The sequence below is a fragment of the Chinchilla lanigera genome, unplaced genomic scaffold, assembly GCF_000276665.1.
Source record: "Chinchilla lanigera isolate Chin_1 unplaced genomic scaffold, ChiLan1.0 scaffold00017, whole genome shotgun sequence".
Taxonomy (NCBI): Eukaryota; Metazoa; Chordata; class Mammalia; order Rodentia; family Chinchillidae; genus Chinchilla; species Chinchilla lanigera.
The window spans coordinates 11,810,772-11,835,111 of record NW_004955418.1 but is presented as its reverse complement, the minus strand read 5'-3'; positions in this window follow the sequence as shown (position 1 = coordinate 11,835,111).

Sequence of the window (24,340 nt, the reverse complement as noted above, 5' to 3'; positions counted from 1 at the left end):
AATTCATCAAAAGAAATATTTGTAAAAAATAAATTGGGCATTATACATGCACCATACTGGGCTTTTTCAAAACATTCGGCATGATGCCCCTGGGACTAGGAACATAAGGGCTGCCTCAGCAAAGGGATTGCTGTGACTAGCAGCAAAATGGAGGGAAATAGAGAATATTGTGAGATGTGAAATAAATGAGACTCATAAAAACAAACATTGCCCCCCCAAACCATTGCAGGAGCCACATTGCATCCTGGACAACTTCTGGAGCTTCAGTGAGCCATGCCCTGCACCCCACACTGTCACGGGAGTGATGCTAGGTCTCAGAGAAATTTCAGAGCCCTGGTGAGCCACCTGAGAGGGAAGAAACTCTGCACGCCACCCCACACCATTGGGGGAGCAATGCTGAGTGCAGGGAAATCTCTGGATCTTAGAAAATGACAAAATGAAGAAGCAAAATGTAATCTCAGACCTCTACCCAACCCAAAACAGGTCCAGGAGACATTGCCATAGAAGAGCTTGGGAGTCACATACTTGAAATTTCTGAAATGATAAAACTGAAGTAAAGAAACAACTCCATCAGGCTATAATAGAAATCTTACCAGAAATAATCTCTCAGGTAAAAAAAAAAAATGACAACACTAATGAAAGAATTTCTCAGCATATCTAAAGAAGACATAGACAGAGAAAATAAAGGAGCATAGAAAAATGATATAAACCTTGAATGAACAATGTACAAAACAACTAGAATGCATGAAACAGATTCAGATATCCAGGAAAGTTAAAATTCCCTTGAAAGCTGGCAAAACCACTTGAACAAAACTGAAGAAAGACTGTCAGACCTTGACAACAGCATTTTAGCTAAAGACTGCAGAAGGAAAGATCTCTTCAGAATAAAAAGGAACCAGGAAATAACAATTCAACAGCTGCAACATGATGCAAAGTAAAACAATATAAGACGAACAGGTGTCAATGAAAGAGCAAGAGTCAACACCAATAATGTAAAAAGACTATTTGCAGAAGTAATAGCAGAAAATTTCCCAAACATGGAAAAACAATCTGACATATGGAGAGTGAGGTATATAAAACTCCAATTAGCCATAGCCAAAATAAATCTACACCCAGACATATGCTAATTAAGATCCCACAAATTTAGCAAAATAACAATATTAAAAGCTGTTAAAAAAAAGAAACAGATCACCTATAAGGCAAAACCCATCAGAATCATGGCAGATTCCTCAGCATAAGCCATCAAAATCAAGAACAGCTTGGACAGCCTAGGAAGTGCAAGATCCTGAGTTCAATTCATGGTAACAAATAAAAGGGATTGGACTGAAGTATTTCAGGTCCTAAAAGAAAGCAACTTCCAACTCAGATTGATGCACCCTGCAAAAATATCCTTCAAGATTAATGGAGAAATAAAATATTTCCAAGACAAAGAACAACTCAAAAAATTAATGACCACCAAATCAACCCTACAAAGAGTACTGAAAGATATTTTAGAAAAGGATAAACTGATCACAGTTTCAAGAACAGTAGAAAGGATCCATCAAGTAGAGCAAGAAATTAAACAGAGTGGAAAAATAGGGAACTAACAACAGGAAAATAACATGACAGAGATAAACCAGGACATATCATCTATAAAGATCAATGTAAATGGCTTCAATTCACAAATCAAAAGAAGCCGACTGGCATAGTATATCAAAAACAAAAACCAAAAATATATGGTGTACAAGAAATATATTTAACTCAAAAGGAAATTCATAGACTGAAAATCAAAGGTTGGAAAACAATTCTCCACATGACAGGAACCCCAAAAAAGCATGGGTAGCTATTCTGATTGCAGACAATGGGATCTTCAAAGCAAGAATGATGAAAAGAGATAAAGAAGGTCACTCCATACTTGTTAGGGGAAAACTGCAAGAGGAAGAGATAACAATCACAAATACCTATGCACTAAATACTGGAGCACCCAAATATATGACACATTTTAACAAACATGAAAAATCAACTAAGCAGTAGCACAATTATAACAGAAGATTTTAACACCCCATTCTCACAAAGAGGTAGGTCAATGAGGCAAAAACTCAACAAAGAAATAACAGATAAATCAAACTTGTGAAAAAATGGACTTCATAGTCCTCTACAGTGTTCCAACCAATAACATCAGAATACATATTCTTCTCAGCTTCGCAAGTGCAATGTCCTTAGTTTGATTCCTGGTACCAAAATAATAATAATAATAATAATAATAATGATAATATGTAATATAACAACCATTGTTAATTTCCTATCATCTTGTTTTGAAATTCTATATCATTTTTGTTTTGTGTTGTTACTTTTTTTCTCTTTAAAATAAAAAAAATTTAAAAACATCAGTTGTTTTCATATGTATCTCTTGCTAGCATTGGTTACTAATGTAGCATTTCCTTCCAAAGTTTAAATTTTTTATCCAATAATTATAGTTTATTTTTATCAAGTTGCTGTTAAATCAGGGGGGGGCATTCCATTTTTCAGTATAAAAATAATCTAGAGTTGAGGCAAGGAAGAACTCCAAAGTTGAGTAATTTGTCTCCTGTAAATTTTTTACTGAATTTATTAAACTTCCATTAAATAGGGAAAACTTCTCCATATGGAAGACTGTAAATCACAAACATTTCCTATAAAGTGTTTGAACTAAATCCATTTGGAATGGTGATGGATGCCCTATTGGAAACTTTGTTTAACATCTATTCAAGGAATGTGCTTTACAGAAAGTGTGACACTCAGTGATCACGCTCTGTTTTCTTTCCCTCTTCACAATCGTTACACCCAGGACATGCCTCCTATTCTAGCTGGTCCACCCATTGAGGGCTCCATGCTGTTGGCTCCTCCCACAACCTCCTTTACCTGAAATCAGGCAGTATCTCTGCTAGACACTATTATTTAAGTGAACTCAAAATTCACATGAAATTATCAATAGTTTTTAACAGGTAAGTATTTAACAAAAAGTATGTAATGAACTTCTCAAAGTGGATATTGTTGGTCACCTGTAAAAGGACACAATATATGTTGGCTATTCATGTCCTACTAATGGAATTCTGTGAATTATAGTAAACCAATTACTCACTTACTTTTCCTTTATTCAATAATTGAATGATTATTCAAGGAAGGCTCTGGTAATGCAATGATAAGCAAGGAAAAGATGAAAATGGGTTTCTATTCCTTCTGGAACCTAAAACTAATGGATAGAGATAGAAAATAGATAAGTTAACACATAAAATGCAATGCATTTATAAGATGATATGTGCTGTAATTAAACTATAGGACGATGAGAAAGCTGGCATACACTGATGTAAGGCAGAGTGGTCAAGGAAGTCATATCTGAGGACACGAAAGTGGAAGTAAAACAAGGAGTTAGCTTCTCAATGCAATTCTTTCTTTTTGCCTTATTAAAAATTGTACCAAATACGTTTTCCTCATCATTCGTTTGCCTGTCTGTTATACGTATCAGTTCCAGCAGCATAACAGAAGATGGACACTCAGATAAATGCTGCTCTTCTTTGTCAACTTATTGACATTGAGAAACATATGCCAGGAATCTTTTGTTTCACTCCCTCAATAGCTGATCTTTTTGAGGCTGTCTCTTGCAGAAACAAACAACAGACGGGATGCCCTTTTCCCTGAGCAAAACACACTGCCAATTTTCCATCCATCGGTACTGTTGTCAGACTTTCGTTCAGTTCTTTAACACATAACTCCTTCAAATCCCCAACTGCCTTTTGTAGGCAATAACAGATGTTCTCAGTTTATGATATTCCTCAGAATTTGTAAGGCTCTTTCTAAAAGCAAATTTGCAGAGCTTTCCCCGTAGGGATTCCAACTTAGTACACTTCGAACGCAGCCCGGGAAGATAGAAGTTCAACTACCAAAAGTGACGCTGATGTAGGGAGACCTTAAGTACATGGATAAAAATACATTACATCATTTTTACATTAATATTTGTCATAACTAGTCTCTTACTGTTTTTGATGTTAGGCACCTCCGATTTACAGGAGTTTTGTAGAACGTCACTCCAGAAGTTAACACTTTATTACTGTAACTCTAAAGTTGATATTTTGTTACCATAACTCTGAAAGCCAGGCCTCATCTCCAGGTACTTGGAGAAACCATGACTATACAGTGTGTTTCTTACACGAATACAAGAAATCTTTTCTCAGAAAATGCATAATTAAAGTCTGGGCATGTCTGGGCGTTCGTCGTTCCCACCTTCTCTGCCGATTTCCAGTCTTTAGACTCCGGTTTTACAAACATGCGCTATCAATTCGTATTTATTCATGAGATGTCTCTGGCTACTGTGGTCTGAAACAAACTTTGCTGCAATTCTTATAATCCTCGGTCGGAAAATCAGAAGAATTGGATGTAGCCTTAAATATAATTTGGCATGACTCAAATATTTTCAAAAATGGAGACCAGAAGGCTTGAATAAACTCCTGTGTGTAATTCATTTAATAGTCTCTGAAGGTTCTCTTGTAATCCATGATATGCTGCCTTTTTTAAAAAACCATGCTTATTAACGACAGGTCGCATTTGCTATGAAACAAGATATTTTATAGCTTTCTTTTGTCTCATCTCTTGAGTGTAAGGTGCATCAGATCGTATTCAAAACTTGCTTTATATTCCAGTCTCAGAACTAAGTCCTGAATTGCGCTTATACTGAAATAATAATAGCACATTTTCTTCTTTTTCCTTTTTTCCCCTATAGACAAAATGTAAATGGGGTGGGGGAGGGGAGGGGAGCGGACGATAAAAGGCAAGGACATTCGAAAAAAAAATCACTAGACCAAGCTGAGTAGGTTGCCTGGGTAACACTATGATCAAAATGTTCTTTTAGAGCATGACATTTCTCTGTAATTCAGGATACAGAGCGCCATCTAGTGAATTTATTTCAAATTCACATACTCCACACTTTCAGGCTTAATTTCCAGTTGGTCAAAGTAAACGGCAGGTTTTTGCTTCTGTTTTATTGGAGAGTAATCTTTTATGGTAGGCTTTCACAACACTCCAGTTTTAAAATACATAAGTGGATACTCAGTAGGGGAGTTAGAAATTGCTTTATGTTCACCAGCAAAATGCAAACTTGGAAGATTTATGATTATAATTTGCTTATCAGGGTTTAAAAATGAAGGACATATGTGATTGTCATAAAGGACATATGTGATTTTCTTTAAAAATTGAAGAATTCGTCACATACAGAACTACAATTTTGAATGTACAATTATAAATGGCAAAAAGAGCTGCATTCATAGGAAAGAACTATTTTATTAATTTATAGTAGTTAACCTATTCTAGAGAAAGGAGAGGAAAAGAAGAAGGATAAAAGAGAAAGATTAATAAAGTGTTACCAGAAATTTGGCTTGACTGCAAGAAGATGGAAGTTCAAGTCTATAAATATCTTTCTCACTTTTTTCTTATAGATATATCAATATACCTGCCTTGGGTATATAACCTACATAACCCTATGTATACATGGAAAGTTATAGTCAAATTTCAAAAATTATTTTATTCCAAAGAAATGTTCACAAGATATAAAAACTTCACCAAAGTTACTCATTTCACATTCTGGATTTAAGCATAATAGTACTTTTCGAGGGTTCACATAAAGTACGTATATTCCTATGGAATAAAACTCTCTTAAAGCTTTGGACTGGGGATTTTCAGGTTTTATATTTGGGGTTTTTATATTTCAAGAAACAGTTTTAAAATCTGAGCCATATGTCATATATCCAGGAACCCAGACTGTAAAAATATTTCAAAAACCTGGAGGAAAAAAATACAGCTTTGAAAATCTCATTTACATAAACATCAGAATTTCAGATAAACTGATATGTTTTTGGCAATTTCTATGAATATTCTTTGCTTGAGTTGTTCATTTTACTTTTCCATGTCCATGATAAATCCCACTCTTGCTTATCCTAGAAGGTTTAGCATCACTTGCCAAAAATTATAAGCTTTCCAGCCTTCCTTTTTTTTTAAGTTTTTTCTTACCAACTAAATATGCTTCATCTCTCAGTGATAATCGTAACTGCATACTGGCTGTTCTAAAATATATTGGAAAATACAAGATATTTATTTAGCTGGTCAGAATAAAGTTTGGATTTCAGTTTTCTTAAGAGTTCTCCAAAGATTCTAAAGTGAGGACAAAGCAAGATTGAGGACATCTTCCCTACATTATCACTCTACACTGTCCTGAAATTGTATATTCATTTATATCACTTTCTCCACTTGATTATAACACTCTGAAGAAAACAGCATAATTTTATTTGATGTTTTTACTTGTACCTGTTAGGAGACTCTTTGGTATACATTCTATATCCAATAAATACTAACAGTATTAAACTAAACTGACCATCTTTACAGCGCTCTGGGTTGATGAGGGAGATGAGGTATTTGGAATCCCGAGTCTAAGGGTTGAAGCAGTTTAGTATTGGGTGCTATTAGAGAAATGAAAATGAACTTTTAAAGTTGAAGATCCTGAACGTGATATTGATGAGCTGAGATAAAGGCCAGAAATACTGATAAGAACAGAAGAGAAACAGGAGTTGTGGCAGGGATGATTGCTACTTTTATACACCAGCTCTAGAGGTAGTATTTTTACACCAGCTGTAGAGGTAGTAGCCAGAGGAATGATGTAAAGATGCTTTGCTACTACTTGCCCACCTCTTGTCAGTTATGCTAAGAGATGCTCAACACCTGAATATATCTCTTCATCACAGATCCCTAAGGGACAGAAATCAAAATTAAATGGATGAGAGTCATTGATCCAATAGCTAGCCCCTCCTATTTATCACAAGCATATAGGGCACAAAGCATAAAGAACAGAAAGTTCAGAACAAGGCACTTTTAATAACACTTTATTATATGGAGCCTGAACATGCAATACAGAACTGTGTCAGGTTGCTGACGTGGCTGCATCTCGGTATTTACATAGACATAGCTAAGTTACACAGTTTGGGAGCCAAGACCAACTAGGTTAACAGTTTTAATATTTTTCAGGGAAAGATTTCTAAACTACATTAAACAATTTTCCTTATGATATTAATTTTTATCAGAAAGAACATTAATTCTAACTGTTGTAATATCTCATAGTGTTAACTCATAGACATCAGCATGGTTTATGCTAATAGCTTTTCAATTTCCTTAGAACAAGCTCTGTGTTTGTATTTGTTGGTAAAATATGACCACAATTACTCACTAACCCCCACATCTTAAGAGAACTAACGTTAACCACTGTCCTCAAAGATTTGTGGGATGATTAATAAAAATAGGTTATTGATTGTTCAAAGACTTTTCCCTGAAACCACTAATTCAAAATGTAATCAGGAGAATAATTCATTATTTAAACCAGTTTCTAGAGTGACACAGCCAAAAGGACATTGACCTCAAGATACAGAGTTCTACAAAATTAGACCTGACCTTGAAACTTTAAGAAGAAAACAACAGTCTCAAGCAAATTACTTTAAAATTATGGCCATCTACCCTTTCTGTTACTTGAAAAATTGAATTGAATGCCAGTGAATAAAAATTAAGAGAAGTAAAAAGTCAAAACCATTTATAAAATTTATACAATGGTATGAAATTTCAACTGAAATTTTAAGAAGCATTGATGATAAAGATCTTTCTTAAGACTGTAACTGATTTCTTAGACCTCACTTTTCAGGGCATTAGGATGATGAATATTGGTTCTTTGGAGCCATTAGATTATTTTGGAGCTAACCTTGGGAAAAAAAGCTCACATCACCAGTCAACCAATCATAGCAATGTTAATAAACATTTCATAATTAATGCTATACTTATTTTAATAACAGTGTGATAATGTTCACACCACCTGAGCTCTTGATATTTGCCAGGTTGTGCTAAGTTTGTAAGGTCATCATATGACACTAATAAAATCCTTGAAAGTATAAACACATTATTTTGGCCTTTTATAAAAGCAATGTCGTTCTTGCTATGGTAGATAATTACTTAGTCACTTTTAGAGAGCTAGAGGTTTTGCAGTGATTAACATGTAACTAATTTCTTTCATAGATCTTTTCCTTCAGTGTGGAAGGACAGAAAATATAAATAAGCAAATATGTAATCCCAGAAGAGAACAACAGAGACGAATACTATATAAGTAATTGAAATATATGAACAATGATTATAATCGGCTTTGCCAAAAAGGAAGCTCTTTCTGAGAGCTTTTAAAGTGAGACATGAATGTCTAGACAAAACAAAATCTTCAAAATACAGTTACAGTTAGACTGGAAGGATAAGCAAATTTATACAGACAGAAAATAGATAAGTGATTTCCTAGGGCCAGTCCTTGCGGGAAAAGAGAGATGGGTAATGTCTACTAATGGTTACGTAGTTTCTTCTTTGGGTAAGGAAAATATTCTCAAATTGCTTGTGCTGATGTATTCAAAACTCTGTGAACAAAGGTTATGGGGTTGTACATTTTAAATGGATGAATTGTAGAATATGTGATTAGAATATTAATAAAGGTGTTTAAAAATGAATATCAGAAAGGAGATCATTTCATGGGTAGAAAAGAGAAGGGTGAGAAGCCTGTGAAGAAGGACTGACTGCGGGACCTGCAGAGAGAAGAAAGACCAGCATGGAAGGAGGGGACACAAAGAAAATGTTTATAAGACAAAAAAAGAGAAGTAGACCCGAGGCAGGCATTTGCATATTTATAATTCAGAGTAAAGTATTGAATTTTATTCTGATTGGGAAAGAGGAAAAGCTGTGCAGGAATAGACATATGATTTATTTACTTAAAAATACTCTTCATTACAAATTATATAGGAGAAGTAGCATAAACACACAGAGCAATTTAAAGCCTTTGTAGTAGGTGAAGACATGTGATAATGTCTTAGACCGCGGTGGCAGAAATAGAGATGAGAAGGCATAGATTTAATTCATGCTTTGGAATTAGAAACTTTACCTACTGTGATGTGTTAATGCTAGGAACAGAATGGTCTTAGGGTTCGAAGTACATTCTAAATCTAGTTTATTTCTATTTACACAGTGCTGTCCAATTCCATTGATTTTCCTGCGAATGACATGAGCATGATTTTGTTCTTACTTATAGTTGAATGGTACTTCTTTGTTTAAGGAAGTACGAATTACATGACAGAACAGTATAAAGACAAAAACATAGGCAAAATTTAGATGTCATCATGACATAAGATAACTGTGGTCCCACTCTTCCCCAAACTCCATATCAAGAGTTCTCAAACATTGACATTTATTGAGCTCTCTGGGGGTCTCCATTAAAAATTCTGGCTCATCACCTCTAGCCCTCGTAATCTGATACAATAATTTGACAATGACTAAGTACTAGTATTTTAGGCTCCATGGATATTTTGGCAGAGCTGGTCTAAGAAATATTCTTTGAAGAAAAGTATGGTGACATAAGTTTTTATATGACTATAAAATATTTTTGTTTCAGAAATGTATACATTTTCTTAAATTATTTGCCAAGCTTTTTGCATTTCAAGCTCACTAACATGATAAGAAGACTAATTTCTAGTTCATAATTGAACAGAAACTGTATTCGGGGAGCAACATTTCCTGTTTTACCTTCTTCATCTTCCTGAAATGAGGATTAGTTTTCTGCCTTCGTACCCATTTTTGGAGACTGTAGATAGTAACAATTTGTCTAACACTGTGTGTAAAGCCTTAGGCTCTCTGCTATCAATACCTAACTACTTGTTCAATTACTCTGTCAGAAAATATTACCCTACCCCAAGGACAATACCATAATACAGGTTTCAGAAGATATATTTTGTTTGAGGCTGAAAAACCTACATGTAAAGTGTGCATAAATATTCTGTTGGCAGAAATAAAAACTATTTCAAGGTCAATGTTAAGTAAAAGTTCAATATAGCTAGAAGTTTTGACATAATTAGCTATAACTCTATATAAGCTATAATTATTATCAAAAATTATTTTTAAGGTAGAAAGACAAGATTTAATTAAATTCTTCTCATGAGACTTTTGCATGTCTCCTACTTCTTTTCCATTGATTTCGTGTCTGTGGTTTTCTTTTTTATTTATATATAATCCAAAATTGTATTTTATTTTATTCTATTTCATCTTATCATCACATATAAGCTATACAAATTAGTAGAGCTCACTGTGAGATTTCAATGCATGTATCATACACTTTTTTATGTCTAGCCACCCTTCTTCTGCCAAAATCTCAGTTCTTCTTGCCATTCAGTGAATTTCCAAAGTAGTATGCCATTTAATATATGCTATGCATAGAAAACAAAAGTTCAAAATAATTTAATACTGACTAATCCTTGAAATGGAATGTTAAATTTCAAATAGAATGACACACAATTAAGATCTTATAACAAAGCTAGCTTTTATTGTGGAATAAAGCAAGGTACTATATTTCTTTCCATTGTATTTTTAACTGGATGAGTTATATGAGACAACTGGTAGCTATTTGTGACTTATTATAGTTACATAAATATTTTGTATGTATGCTCATTTCAAAGAGCTACAATGTAATATTTCATTTTAACAAAATGAAACTCTTTAGTGAGACAAGTAAAAGTACAAAGGTTAAGATAACAGATTATCTATATATCTATAGTATATGAAATATTCAAATCCAAAGTGAGATGCATTACTTGAAATTCATTAAAGAAAATTTTAGTTTTCATTGTAAATGAGATGTTCAGTTATTTTATTTTGCTTTTGTCTTCCATAACAGGCTAAATCATCTCCTGCAGAAATATCTCTGTTTTGTAGCTGTAGGCCTCTAATCCTATTCTGTCCGCAGGCATAATCAAAAAGAGACCCAGTCTTCCCCAAAGTTACTGATAAGTGAAGGTCCATGGGAAGCTGACCCCAAAACAGGCCAGGAGCCCTCTCTGATACAGTCACTCTGCCCAGAGGAGCTAGAAGGACTCAGGTCTGGTCACAATCAGACTCTGACATTAACCCTCGCCCCAACATGATAAATGGTCCCACTACATAAAGTTATGGTTCCTTTGTGTGACAAAGGGAAACTGGTAAGCCAAGTAAGCAGAAACAGCATATGTTCATTATAGCAAAAACGGCTGCACAGTTCCCTCAGAGATGAAGTGATTTTCATAAGTTAACTCTATAAGCACAAGCAGTGTAAGCTTTCCTGCTAGTTGAAGACTAGAAGTGTGCTATTCATTTTTCCATTTTGACTCAGGTGAGAAAGGCCAGTTTTGACTCCCTTTGGTATTTTGTGCTATGCTTGGAAAGAGGGTCTAATTTTTCCCCAAGTACCTGCAACTGCCTGTGATAGTAATAGAGGCCAACTCTTAAGAGAATCAGCGAAGGTAGAGAAAGAGATAGAGGCTTCCCACTACCCTACTATTCCTATATTTTTAAACATGCATCACACATCTTAATTTGGAGATGATAATGTATGAAAAGCATAGAAACTCTGCAATCTTTAAGTTATTTTCAATATTTCTGAAAGTCATATTTACTAAACCTTTTATGCATTTTGGAGGAAGTTAGGCTTAATTTATTATCAATCATCCACAGCCACCAAATAAACCATTTTTATATGGATGATAATTGTTACACTATGAATATTCTTGGTGATTTATAATTTCATTACAACTTTCTCATTAAATTCTAAATGTTTATAACACTGGATAATTAAGAATCAAAGAGTTAAATCTGGAAAATCTTATGTACTTTCAAACATCATATATTAGCTCAGTAATCCTAGTGCGTTTCTACTGAAGGTCAGCAAAGGAAGTGAAAATAGAAATCAATAATGCAGGGAAATATGAGTAGAAATTAGGCCATTACTTTTTCAAGGGAATGAATACAGAAATTTAATTACATGTTTACATTGTCTAAAAGATAAAGCCAGCATCAATAATGATATGTAGGATTATAATAGCACATATTAAAAATCCACTAAGGAGATGATTAAAATACCCCCACTTCATCACAATGGTAACTCAAATGATTGATTTTTCCTCAGTTTTAAATGGGCTATAGGATATTATTCAATTCGAAATAATGATTTTCTTCATCATAAACACATAAGGTGTAAAACAACGGAAGTTGGTAAATCATGCATTTTAACCATTTCATTTATAAATAATAATTCAATTGTATAATAACTATCTGAAGTATTCAATACCATGCGGGGTACTATCGTGATCAGTCCTTTTTTTCAGCAATTTGAAATAGAATCTTGCTTATCAATAATTACTTTCCAGTGTGTTCCAACCATTTCCACCCTGGTTCAACATATAATAATTTTCAAGCTTTACAACCTTAATCAGGTAATAACCAGAGAAAGACAAAGTGATATGTAAAAAATCAGAAAAGTTATTTTTTGACAGTTCTGTTTACCATATAAGTCCAGCTATTTATTGTGTGTAATTTTTAGAGTTAAACTGAAAAATACCAGATGTAATTTTGATATTTGAAACAGAAGGTTCTTCTCAATTTCAAAATAATATGAATTTTTCTCCTTATAATAATATTAGATTAGATGAGAGTACAAATCTATGGTCCAAATCTTTTATTTTTCCCAAAAGTCACAAACTAATCAGGACTAATTAATTGAGTGTTTAATTATTATACATTCAACATCTATGGTGTTTCAAAGTGGTAATAGAAAAAACAGACTTTTACAAAGTATTAACATGTACACATTTAAGAAAACACACAAAGAACACATTTTTAAAAATAACAAAGTATATAATAAAAGGCTACACTGTTTTTCAAACTACAAACACAGGTATTTTGAAAAAAAATATGACCATGCATAGCTTTTTATTTATATAAATTTCCCCTAACGTACATTCTTTCTTATTTTTCTCTGCTTTTCACTAAGTCAGTGGTTCTCAAATTGTGATCTATGGATGTCCAATAATCTCTGGCACCCTTCCAAGGAATTCGGAGGTCAAAGTACTTTTCTTACTAATACAATGATGTTTTCTTTTCTACCATGTTGGTGTTTGTACTGACGATGTGAAATCAAGGATAAGGGAAATTGTGAGGTGTGTAGGGACAATGGAAACAATGACTGATTTCCACTGGTAGTCATTTTATTCTTCAATGCTTTACACTCCCAGAAGAAAACAGCAATTTCACTTATGGACGTTCTTGTTGAAATAATAAAAATTGATGTGATTAAATCTCAACGTAGAGTATAACACTTTTCAATTTTCTGTGTTAGAAGATGGGAAACACACATTAAATATTTCTATTGTATATTCAAGTATGATGGTAATCTGGTAGACAACCACTACATCATTGAATTTGCATTGTCTTTTCAATATTAATACTCTCACACATTTACTTGATAGAATCACTGATACACGAACTATAGTTACTCAGACTTGGGGATATGTCAGACACTTTCTCAAAAATGAATGATGCGGAGTCTGTAACTTCAAGTCAAAAGAGCTAACAATGACTTCTGCTGTCCAGTGAAAATCAGGATGTTAGAAAATTAATATTAACCATGATTATCTTGATTGCTTCAGATTATTCTAAAAGATTTTTTAATAGTACATGTTTGCAGTAACGGAAATTTACACCCATTTTGGGGAGTAGGTACACGTATATAACACAGCTTTTTTTCTTTTTTAATCCCCTTTCCCTTCCCACTCACTCCCTCCATCTCTAAATCTCCTCTGCCCATTTTCATTCTTCTTGGTATTAATTATCCTTAGCTCATGTTTATGACATATGCTATTTATAGTCATTGTGGGTATTTATTTCCTGTACCTAGCCTATCTTGATTTTTCTTCCCTTTTCCCTCACCCTTGACCTCCTAGACTGCACCCCATTTACAAGAGATCTACCCACCTGTTTCCTTCTATTCAGCCATTGTTTTGCTTTTTCTTGCTAATTTGCCTTAATCAAACGAGGGACGTCATACAGTATTTAAGCTTATAGATCTGATTTATTTCAGTCCACATTTTATGGATTGCTTCTAATTCTTAAAGACTATTCTGATGAGATCAAAAAATGATGAATATATTCTTTCAAAATATTGCACAGTGACATGTGTCAGATGTTTAGAAGATGTTTATAGTGCAGTAAAGTGATGTCTACAAATGATCAGTTCATTTTGTTATAAAATCATTTATGGAGGAAAGATCTATTTAAAGCATAAAATTATCCAATAGATTTTCATGTAATAGCATAAATACATATGGACATAGTTTAAGTGTCCACTGGGGGATAAATTTTAGTAAGTATCACCTGCTAATTTTAAATGTAAAATCAAAGAACAATATGTAAGATTAGCTGAGAAGATTACTACGTCTTTCTTCCTTTTCCTGCTCATGTCTGTATGAAGCCAAGTTTTTTTTTTCATGAACTTCAACCAAATGAAGATTGTTTTGAGTACAGAAGCAGCTTTGAGAACCCAGCTATGTTGCTAAGACAGACACTGAAAACATTTACAAAGTTGAAAACATTTTCACTTGTATGTGTGTGTGTATTTAGTTTCAACTTGGAAAATATAGTTGTGTTTCCAGAAATTTAGAATATTCCTATACTGGTTTTCTTATGGATACGTTAAATTAATTAAAATTAATAACTGTTAGAAATATGAATTAATTTTTGATTGGTAAAATGTAGAAAAGAAAATAAAGAAATCTTTTTGATGGCCTCCATAATTTTTTAATAGGGTAAAGGAGTTTCCCAAGCAAAATTTGAGAATAATAGCTCTAATTCAACACATTCACAGTATGCGAACTGGATGATCATAGCAACTTCTTTTGCTTGTCCCTGTCTATTTTCACATTACAATCTATCCATGCTGTTAACTGATTGGTGTTTCTAATGTGTACAGAGAAGCACTCATCAGTAAGCAAACATTTCTTATAGTCTCTCCATCTAAGTAGCAAAGCAGAAAACGACGTACATTTGGTGCTACCCACCTACACAGTGCTGCGGCTCCTTTACAAAAATCTCCCTCTAGACAGACTACCCTACCAAATACTCTTCTCTTTTAAGTGATCTTGTGTCTATTTTTTGGCAAGCTCATTTACCCCTGACCCCACCGCAGGTATTCATTTTCCCAATTTCAGGACTTTTCCAAGAATCGTTTATAGTAATTTTTGCTTACCACAGAGAAAACCGGTCCTTCAACCTTTTGGGCTTTCTCTCTTCCTACTTAAGTTTCTATTAGGGTCTTTCTAATCCTGTACCTGCTGTACACAGACACATGGAAAACTGAGTTCCTTATCATTTTCCAGAAGAAGAATTGTGCTCTCCATCTTGGCAAGAGCAGATTGGGATTGTAAGTCACTTTTAAATGCTTGAATACCTTAAGGTACTGTTTTTAAGCCTCCAACTTACCCTTGTTAAAATTCAACTCAGTAAAACACTGCTTTGTTTTGTCTTCTGGCTCTCTATTAGATTATATCTGATACTCAGCACATTTTTAAAGATAAACAGTTCCAAGACTTTATATATATTTAGTCTTCGGCTAAATTCTAATATGGTGGAATGCTTGTTCCAGTACAATTGCTACAACTTTATAGTTGCTTTTGGGGAGGCTACTTACTAATCAAATGACTTGGTCATAGGCAAAAGCTGTACCCTCTAATATACCTTTTAAATGATTTATTACTGAGTTATTACTTTTATAACGGTGAAGAAATACTCAAATGTTTTTCAGTCATTGCTGCATTAATTATACAGTAGCACTGTATAATACTTAAATGAAACTTTTATGAATTTAGTGGAGCCTGGTAAGACATGGATCAAGTGCACTCTGAGAACTTTGTTTTGGAAAGAAGACAATTGTCTTCTCTAATTATCATTGTGAAAAACATTCTATCCTTCTGAGTACCATTAAAGTGTTTTATCATTATTCAAGCATGTCAGCCCATTAGGTCAGAGACAAACTGAAGGGAGTTCATAATGACAATGAAATTAATAAGAGAATTAAAAGAAGTTTTGAAAAGGAATTTAGATGTGTCCTATTTTTAAAAAGGAGTGAAGGTAATCATGATTTTTAAGTAATGAGTATAGTAGAATTTTAGAAATTAGAATGCGTGTCTTGTTTTGCTGTCCTATCAAAACTATAATTTGACAAGCCAAGAATACACAATTATTGTACATGGTATCCTTCTACTGTTGAAATACTGAAGTCTGTGCAATCATCCCTCAGCGTCTGTGGGGGACCAGTTCTAGGACAAAAACTTTAGGTGCTCAAGTTCTTTATAGAAAATGGCATAGCATTTGTATATTGCATGTATATATTCTCCTATATACTTTAAATTATCTCTGGGTTACTTAATACAATGTAAATGCTATGTACATAGTTGTAATATTGTGTTGCTTTTGAAATAGTGACAGAAATATGTTTGTATATGTTAAAAACAAATGAATTTCTTTTCCTGAATATTTTCATGTATGGCTGGATGTACTGGCAGATGTGGAACCCATGCATACAGAGGGCTGAAAAAAAATACATATATCTTTTACCTTCAGATAAAGGTAAAGGATATTAGATTGTGATATTTTAAACAATAAAATCATATCATTGTTAGAATGTTTACTTCAGATTGAAGAAGAATTTCTGATCTAGTCTTTTGTAGGATGACAAAGGACCGCCCCAAGCAAACATTTTGCAAAGTCATGATAGGACCAGAAGATTTGATGAGGGAAGAAGATGCTTTAATAGATCTTTCTAAATCAAAGTTAGGCTAAGACACATCCTCAGTCTTATATAGGGCAGCTCCTCCCTTTGGAGTTTATTAGATATTTTTCTGACCCCATTAATCAAGTGGTTCCATAACATGATTCTGTATTTTCCAGGTGTCATTTGAATCCTAATGATTTATAGAAATGCCAAGGGGACCTCTCCTTACTACTTTCCTTGCTATTACACTCTAACCCGATGAGGAGACCATTTGAGGATTCAATGACTGTTTTCATCAGAGAAACAACTCAATCGGAGACTAGAGTTTGAAGCTGGGCCTGAAATATTTCTTTTTCTTTTCTTTCTTTGAATTTATTTGATGTGATAACCCTGTAGGAAACATAACAGCTTGGAGAATATAGATCCCCTTCTTAACCTTAAATATGAAAGTAGCCTTGCCCGGGGTGAAAGGAGGGTCATTAGGAGAGATGGATGAGTGCACTGCAAAAAGTAAAACGGTAGAAAAGACAGGAGAAAATGAAAAGGGACAGGGATTCCGGGACAATGACTATAAGTACGTGTACCGGCAGTAATGCAGCAGTAGTACACATAACTGGAATTCGATTTTCAACAAATTTTCTTATGTTTTCAGTTTCTTCTTTTCTTTCATTTTTTTCGGGGAGGAGTGAAAGAAATAAGAATGTATGAGCTGCAGTACTATTACTACTTAAAGATGAAGATGCAGAACAGAAATCATGCCACAGAAATATAAGGAAGAAGAAATAAGATTTCCTCCTGTCAAAAAATATTTAGAAAATTATCAAAAAGTAGTAAGGGAGACTTTCTCTAAGTGGCAATAAGGGGCAAAGATTGCGCTCCACTCTCAACACAAAGGCATGTGTGGTTTAGAGCCAGAAAAAGAGTGAAAAGTCAAAAAATGAGAAATTACTTAAAGGAGACATCAAAGGCAAGGATCTTCTTGAAATCTGGTCTAGGGGCTGGGAATTTAGCTCAGCGGCAAAAGCGCCTGCCTGGCAAGCGCAAGGTCGTGAGTTCTGTTCCCGGTACCAGAGAAAAACCAAAAAAAAAAAAAAAAAAAAAAAAAGAAATCTGGTCTAACAGGATTCTTGCTAGTGGCAGGAAGCAGATATAAAGATGTGGGATGAGAAACTTGATCATATATCAAGGGCAAGGATTCTTGCTAAAATTGTTCTTGGCAAAGAGGGACGAAGACCAAGTTACAGGTCCAGGTGAGGAGGAGGCTCAGAGGAGCTTACCTGAAGTGTAGTCAAGGAGGTCGGCTTTGACATTCTCATGATTAATATTCACTTTTACCTGTTCACAATGCAAACACCACAGCATGAGTAGAGTAAACACACAGGAGAAAATCGAGGGAAGGGAAAGATTCCCTTCTATGTGCCGCCATCTACGTGGATGACATTAAAGTATTTGGACCAGTGGGTGGGTACGTTGCTAGATCATGGGTCAGAATTAATTTATCTGCTGACCATTACCCTTCACTACATGCAGTGGAAAAGATGAACTCATTAGTTTGTAAGTTTTATTTCTTTTTCATTCTCTTTAATGTTCTTTCGCTTGCAACTCTTCCCTCTTTTTTCCAACTCTCCCCAAAACCATTACAATTTTCACAAGTAAGCTACTTATGAAAGAAAAATCAATACATATCCTTCATTTTAGTCACTAAATTCAGACTAAAAGACAGGTTCTGGGTAAACTTCCAAATATGTTGGCATCAGGGAAAACATTTGAGGAAAAAAATACACAGAAATGTAATAAATATTTTTCATTATTCTAAATATGAATTATCACAGATTTGTGTGACTGAGAGGTAATGGGGTTGACTGATACCATTGGTGCACCAATGATTCTATGATTTATATCCATGGAGTTGGCCAGAGTGAATCTAGACACTGGAAGCAAAACAGAGGTAGAGTGAGCTTCATAAAAATATACAGCAATAAAATTAAAATGTCAAAATCAGAGGTTGTTTTCAATCATTTTATTTCATACCTGAGAATTTAGCATAATGTCAATTTTTTTTATTTTAAAGAGAGTAGTAAATGAGAAACCAACAAACAAAGAAATAGAACAGTGGCAGCATACCATTATCATGAACATAAACAAATCAAAGCAAGAACATTCAAAGCGATATAGAGTCTCAAGCCAAAATACTATGAATCAACAGTGGTTGTTACATTGCATATCGCTATCCTCAACTACGTTGCTCAGATTACTAGATGTAAGAATGTAAGATGGCTTAAACCAGACAGATAACCTAAGGATGGGAGGACTGCGTGGCATAAAATTTACCAAATTTATGTTAGGGAAATAAACTGAGTTTCTTTCTTTCCTTTTACTAATGCTGACTCATGACTAAGCATTTCAGAAGACTTAGACACTCAAAATTACCAAATTAAATAGCTGGTTTAATTTCCTTGCAGTTGGGTGAGAGACTGACTGAACTGATGGTCATCAAACCAGATGTCTGCAGCCTTTGTTCTTCAGTCTTCCTCTTCCAACAGAGGTCTAAATCTACTTGTGCAAATGGCAGAATCAAGGTGACATTTATGTTTTACTTTAAATTGTGCAGAAAATGCAAAGTTTTAGCTTTTCAAAGGTTAAATACCCTGTTAGATAGCCATGTCTATGAAAACAAGTGTTCAGGCTTAACAAATATTTGATTGATTCAGAAAAGCATCAAGGGTAAGAGCTTGTATGTTCATGTTCAAAAAGCATTCACTTTCATCACTGAGTGGTCAAACCAGGAAAACAGGAAAAGCATTCCAGACTTCCCATGAGCTCCACCTGCTTAACGAGCTTTTGAGTGCAAAACGCATTTGTGTTCTTGTTGTTGATTGCACAACACAGTATTGATTACAGGTACCATCCTGTACAGCAGATCTGGAGAGCTGATTCATGCTCTTTAACTGAGGCAGAAGAATTCCAAGTTTGAGCTCAGATGGGGCAACTGAGTGACATTCTGTCTCAAAAATAAATAAGGACTGGAGTCGGAGTCACTGCCAAAGTCCTGGGTTCCATCCCCAGCACCAAAAAAACAAAAGTATTCAAATTGGAAAGGAAAAAGTAAAGCTATGTTTGTAAATAATATAACCACTTATAAGAAATGCTATGACTCTCTTAAAAACTATTATAAATTAGAAATCAGTTCAGTAATGTAAAATACAAAAGTTAGCATGCAAAAATGAGTTATCATTCTATATACTTACAACTAATCATCTATAAAAGAAATTAGGATCATTTATTTCTTTTATACCAGCACAAAAAGAAATAAAATGCTTAGGGAAAAACGTAAGTGAAAGACTTGTATACTGTAAGCAACAAAGCCTTAATGAAGGAAATCAAAAACCTAAAAAGGTACTGAAAGACTTGTATAGTGTAAACTAGAAAACACTGATGAAAAAATTAAACACATAAAGGAATGTAAAGACATGATCCGATCATATATTAGAGAAATTAACATTGTTAAATATGTCTATACTATCAAACACAATCTATAAATATGCAGTACAATTCCTGTCAAATTTCCAGTACTATTTTTACAGGAACAAAGGGCACAATTATACAATCTGTATGAAAGCACAAAAGACCATGAATGACCAAATTAATCTTGAATAAAGGACACCGCTGAAGACATCATACTTAATACAATAATATCTCAGTTCATGAATGCTTCATTTGGAAACAATTCAGTTGGCAAACCAAAGCTTTTAGCAAAATTTTGCTTCAGTTCACAAACTTCACGAACTTAAACATGACCATGGGATTTTCCCCACACAAAACACAAAGGTAGTTATTTTCCCCCAAATCATAAAACAGATGAAGTTCCTAAACTGAGGTACCACTTATTAAAATGCAACAGTAAACAAAACACTACAAAGTCACAGATATTTTTAGTGTCTGTGTTTTTTATTTTAAAGACAATTTAAAAAACAATAAAAATAATACAGAATTTCAAAACAATAGGAAATTAACAATGGTTATTATATTCCATATTGTTATTTTCAAAGTAGATTACCAGATATATAGAGACATGTAAGATTGATCAAACAATATAAATACTAACTGTGTCTTTCAATGAACTAATAGAAATTAGTAGTACAATTATCTTAGCAAATATATATATATATATATATATATATATGTATGTTCCTTCTTTCTTTTCTCCTTTCCCCTATCCAAGTCATTCTTTCCTTTTTGAGAAGTTTCTTTGCCTTTCACAATGTCTGTTGCACTTTTTGGATCTTATTTACTCTTTCAGTTTCTTACAGTAGGGAGACAATATGATGTTTACATGTGTGAGTTTGATTTATTTAACTTATGAATATGATATCTAGTTGCATCCATTTACCTATAAAAGCCTCAAATTTATATTTCTTTATAGTTGAGTAATACTCCATAAAAAATACCACATCTTTTTCATCCACTCCTTGGTTGATGGGCGTTTGGGTTGTTTCCAAGATTTAGCTATTACAAATAGTGCCACTATAAACATGGGTGCACATATATTGCTATATGATGTTTTTAATTCTTCTGGGTAAATACACAGAAGGGGAGTAGCTGGGTCTAATGGGACCTCTAATCTCAGTTTTTTGAGGAATTTCCACACTGATTGTACCAGACTACATTTCCAACAATGGTAGAAAAGGGTCCCTTTGTCCCCACACCCTTGTCAGTACTTGTTATTGGTTGATTTTTTATGATAGCCATTCTTTCTGGAGTGAAATGGAAGCTCAGTGTTGTTTTAATTTGAATTTATTGAATGACCAATGATTTTGAACATTTTTTAATATATTTGCCAGTTGTATTTCTTCATCTGAGAAGTGTGTATTCTTCTCTGATGCCCATTTTTGGACGGTGTCTTTGAATTTGGGGGGTCTGATTTTTTAAATTCTTTATATATTCTAGATAGAAGTCCTTTGTCTGAGGGACAGTTGGCTAAAACAGTTTCCCAATTTGTGGGTTTTATTTTCACTCTGTTAGCGATTTCTTTTGACGTTCAAAAGCTTTTTAATAAGATGTGACCCCAGCTGTTGATTCTTTGAAGTATTTTTCGTGTAGTTTGATTTTTGTTCACGAACTCTCTGCCTACCCCTATGTCTTCAAGATTTCTACCTATTTTGTCTGCCAGTAGATTTAGTGTTTCTGTATTAATATTTAGATCTTTGATTCATTTCAATTTCAGTTTAGTGCATGGTGATGGACATGGTTTTGATTTTAGTCTTTAATATATGGAAAGCCAATTTTTACAGCACCATTTCTTAAGAGGTGAGTATGAAAAAACAGCCTAATGCTACACCTCAAACTTCTAGAAAAATAAGAGCAGATCAAGCCCAAAGGCCAAATAAGGAAGGCAATTATAAAGATCAGTGCAGAAACTAATGCAATTGAGACTAAAAAACACTACAAAGAATTAATGAATCGGAGTTGGTTCTTTGAAAGAATACGTAAAGTTGATAAACCCCGTTCCAATCTTATCAAAACAAGGAAAGAAAAATTCAAATTCATGCAATAAGGAATGAAAAGGGTGTCTATGTTTTAAAGAACAGAAAATTTTGGAAAGTAGATTTATTTGTGTTGACCTTATATCCTAAGGAGCATGCATTGGAAAACATTCTCAACAACAGTGCATTTTCTTACCATGTTTTATTTTTAAACCTTAAAATTTAAAAGCAAATAAAATAATCATGGCTGCAGTGTTGATTTGCTAAAGTTATTATTTAAAGTTCAAAATAGATTTTTTTCCAGTTTGCTAGAAAATATAAATGTTCAAGGATTCACTATTATCTCTTTGTGCTATAGTAGATTTTTTTCTTACCCTTTAAGGTAACTGTTTCAAAGGTTTAACTTTCATTCTGTGAGAGTTTGATATTTGCATGTGAACTACTTCAAATGGATTGGGTTCAAATTATACGGTAAATGTATCACTAAGTTTAGTTTAATTAGAAAAATGGTTAAGCAAACTCAAATGACATTTATTATACCAAGTTTTACATATAATAAGAATGCTAATTACTTGAATTGATTACTTTATTTATTCAGAGAAAACACTTCCAGAGACTTAATTACAGGGTAAAACTGAGCATTTTCAGATTTATAGTATGTCAGAAAAGGTGAAACTCTTTTAGTTCAAATATCATCCACTTACAATGTGTGTACGTTGACTCTTATATGAAAGCATCTGTGCATATATGAGTTTCCAATATTTTGGCTCATTACACAGGCTATTTATAGATGACTCTGAAATTCATGATTGAAATTATTTATGAAAGGGTTGACTTTCTCATCAGCTATAGGAAAATATCCCAAATGAACTAACCTAACTTATACTACAATTATTTCTCCATATACTGAAAATTTATTTCTTACAGCCTCATTGAGCCTTATCAGATACTGTTTACATTTATTATCTGTGCTTTTGTCACTTTTTCTTCTACCTAGGTAAACTTAAACTTACATTAATTCAAGATAGTGTCTTTATGTTTGAATATCCCACCTGATACACTTTAATCAGATTAACAGTATCCAGTTAGCAATGCAGCATTTTGAGAAGTAAGATTTATGACAAATTATCAGTTTATTACCATTGTCTTCTTCTCTGTATGCATTTTATTTATTTAACTTGTTTTATATATGTGCTACTTAATCACATATGTTCCAAGTGAGATGAAATTGTAATTTAGTAGTGACTTCTCTGGGACAAAAAGAACCAGAAATAACTAGAAATACATAAGATTGGAAGGACTGAAAAAGTTCTAGATCCTACAAAACGCTTTTTTATGTTTTGAGTTTTTTAATGTTTTTGAACTGCCTTTTAATTTTGTCTTTGAGATCAGTTTCAAAGGAAAGATTGAAATAATTACTTAAGAAATATTTTTCCAAAAGGTGTATATAAAATAACCTAGCATAAGGCAGTAAATCAAAGGATAGACACTTAGAAATTAAAAGTTGAAATCTCAATTATGATACCTTGCACTGCAAAGATGCCAGTTTTTGTGAAGCTAATTAGTCTTCCAAAATGGAAAGCTGTATAATTGAGTCTATATGGTGATGAGGTGAAATTGAAAACAATTGCATATTTCCTGAAATTTATATTCCTAAATTATCAAATATAATTGCTTTGAGTTGTGCAGGTAATTGTCTTGTAACTTCTATAAAAAATACCGGAGTATGTGTCTGTTTGAAATCTTTTTATAATCCCCATGCCAATAACTTCAAAGACTTCAGAATGTGTTACAGCTTTAAGCCATTAAACTGTTGCAAGGAATTTTTTATTAAAAGGAAGTCATTCTGTGGAGAAACTATAAAATTTTTTTCATCACACTTTCTTCTAAATGAGATCCTTCTTTTATTATACAGTCCATATAAGCATTACACAATTGTCCATATATGAGGGAATAAAAGCCTGAATTTTAACAGTCCACTGTGAAAATACTGAGTTATTCTATCATCGAAAAACTTGTGCAGATTTTTACATAGATGGACATGTAATTTTAATTTTTTTGTTTGATATTTTCTAACAAAAATTGAAGGACACTTAAAGAACTGAGAGGCCATCATTCATTTAAAAAAATCAGAAAGAAAAGTGCAAACTATTGCATGGGATGAATTCACAAAGGACCAAACTATGTAATTTATATGAACAGAGAGGAGAGCAAAACT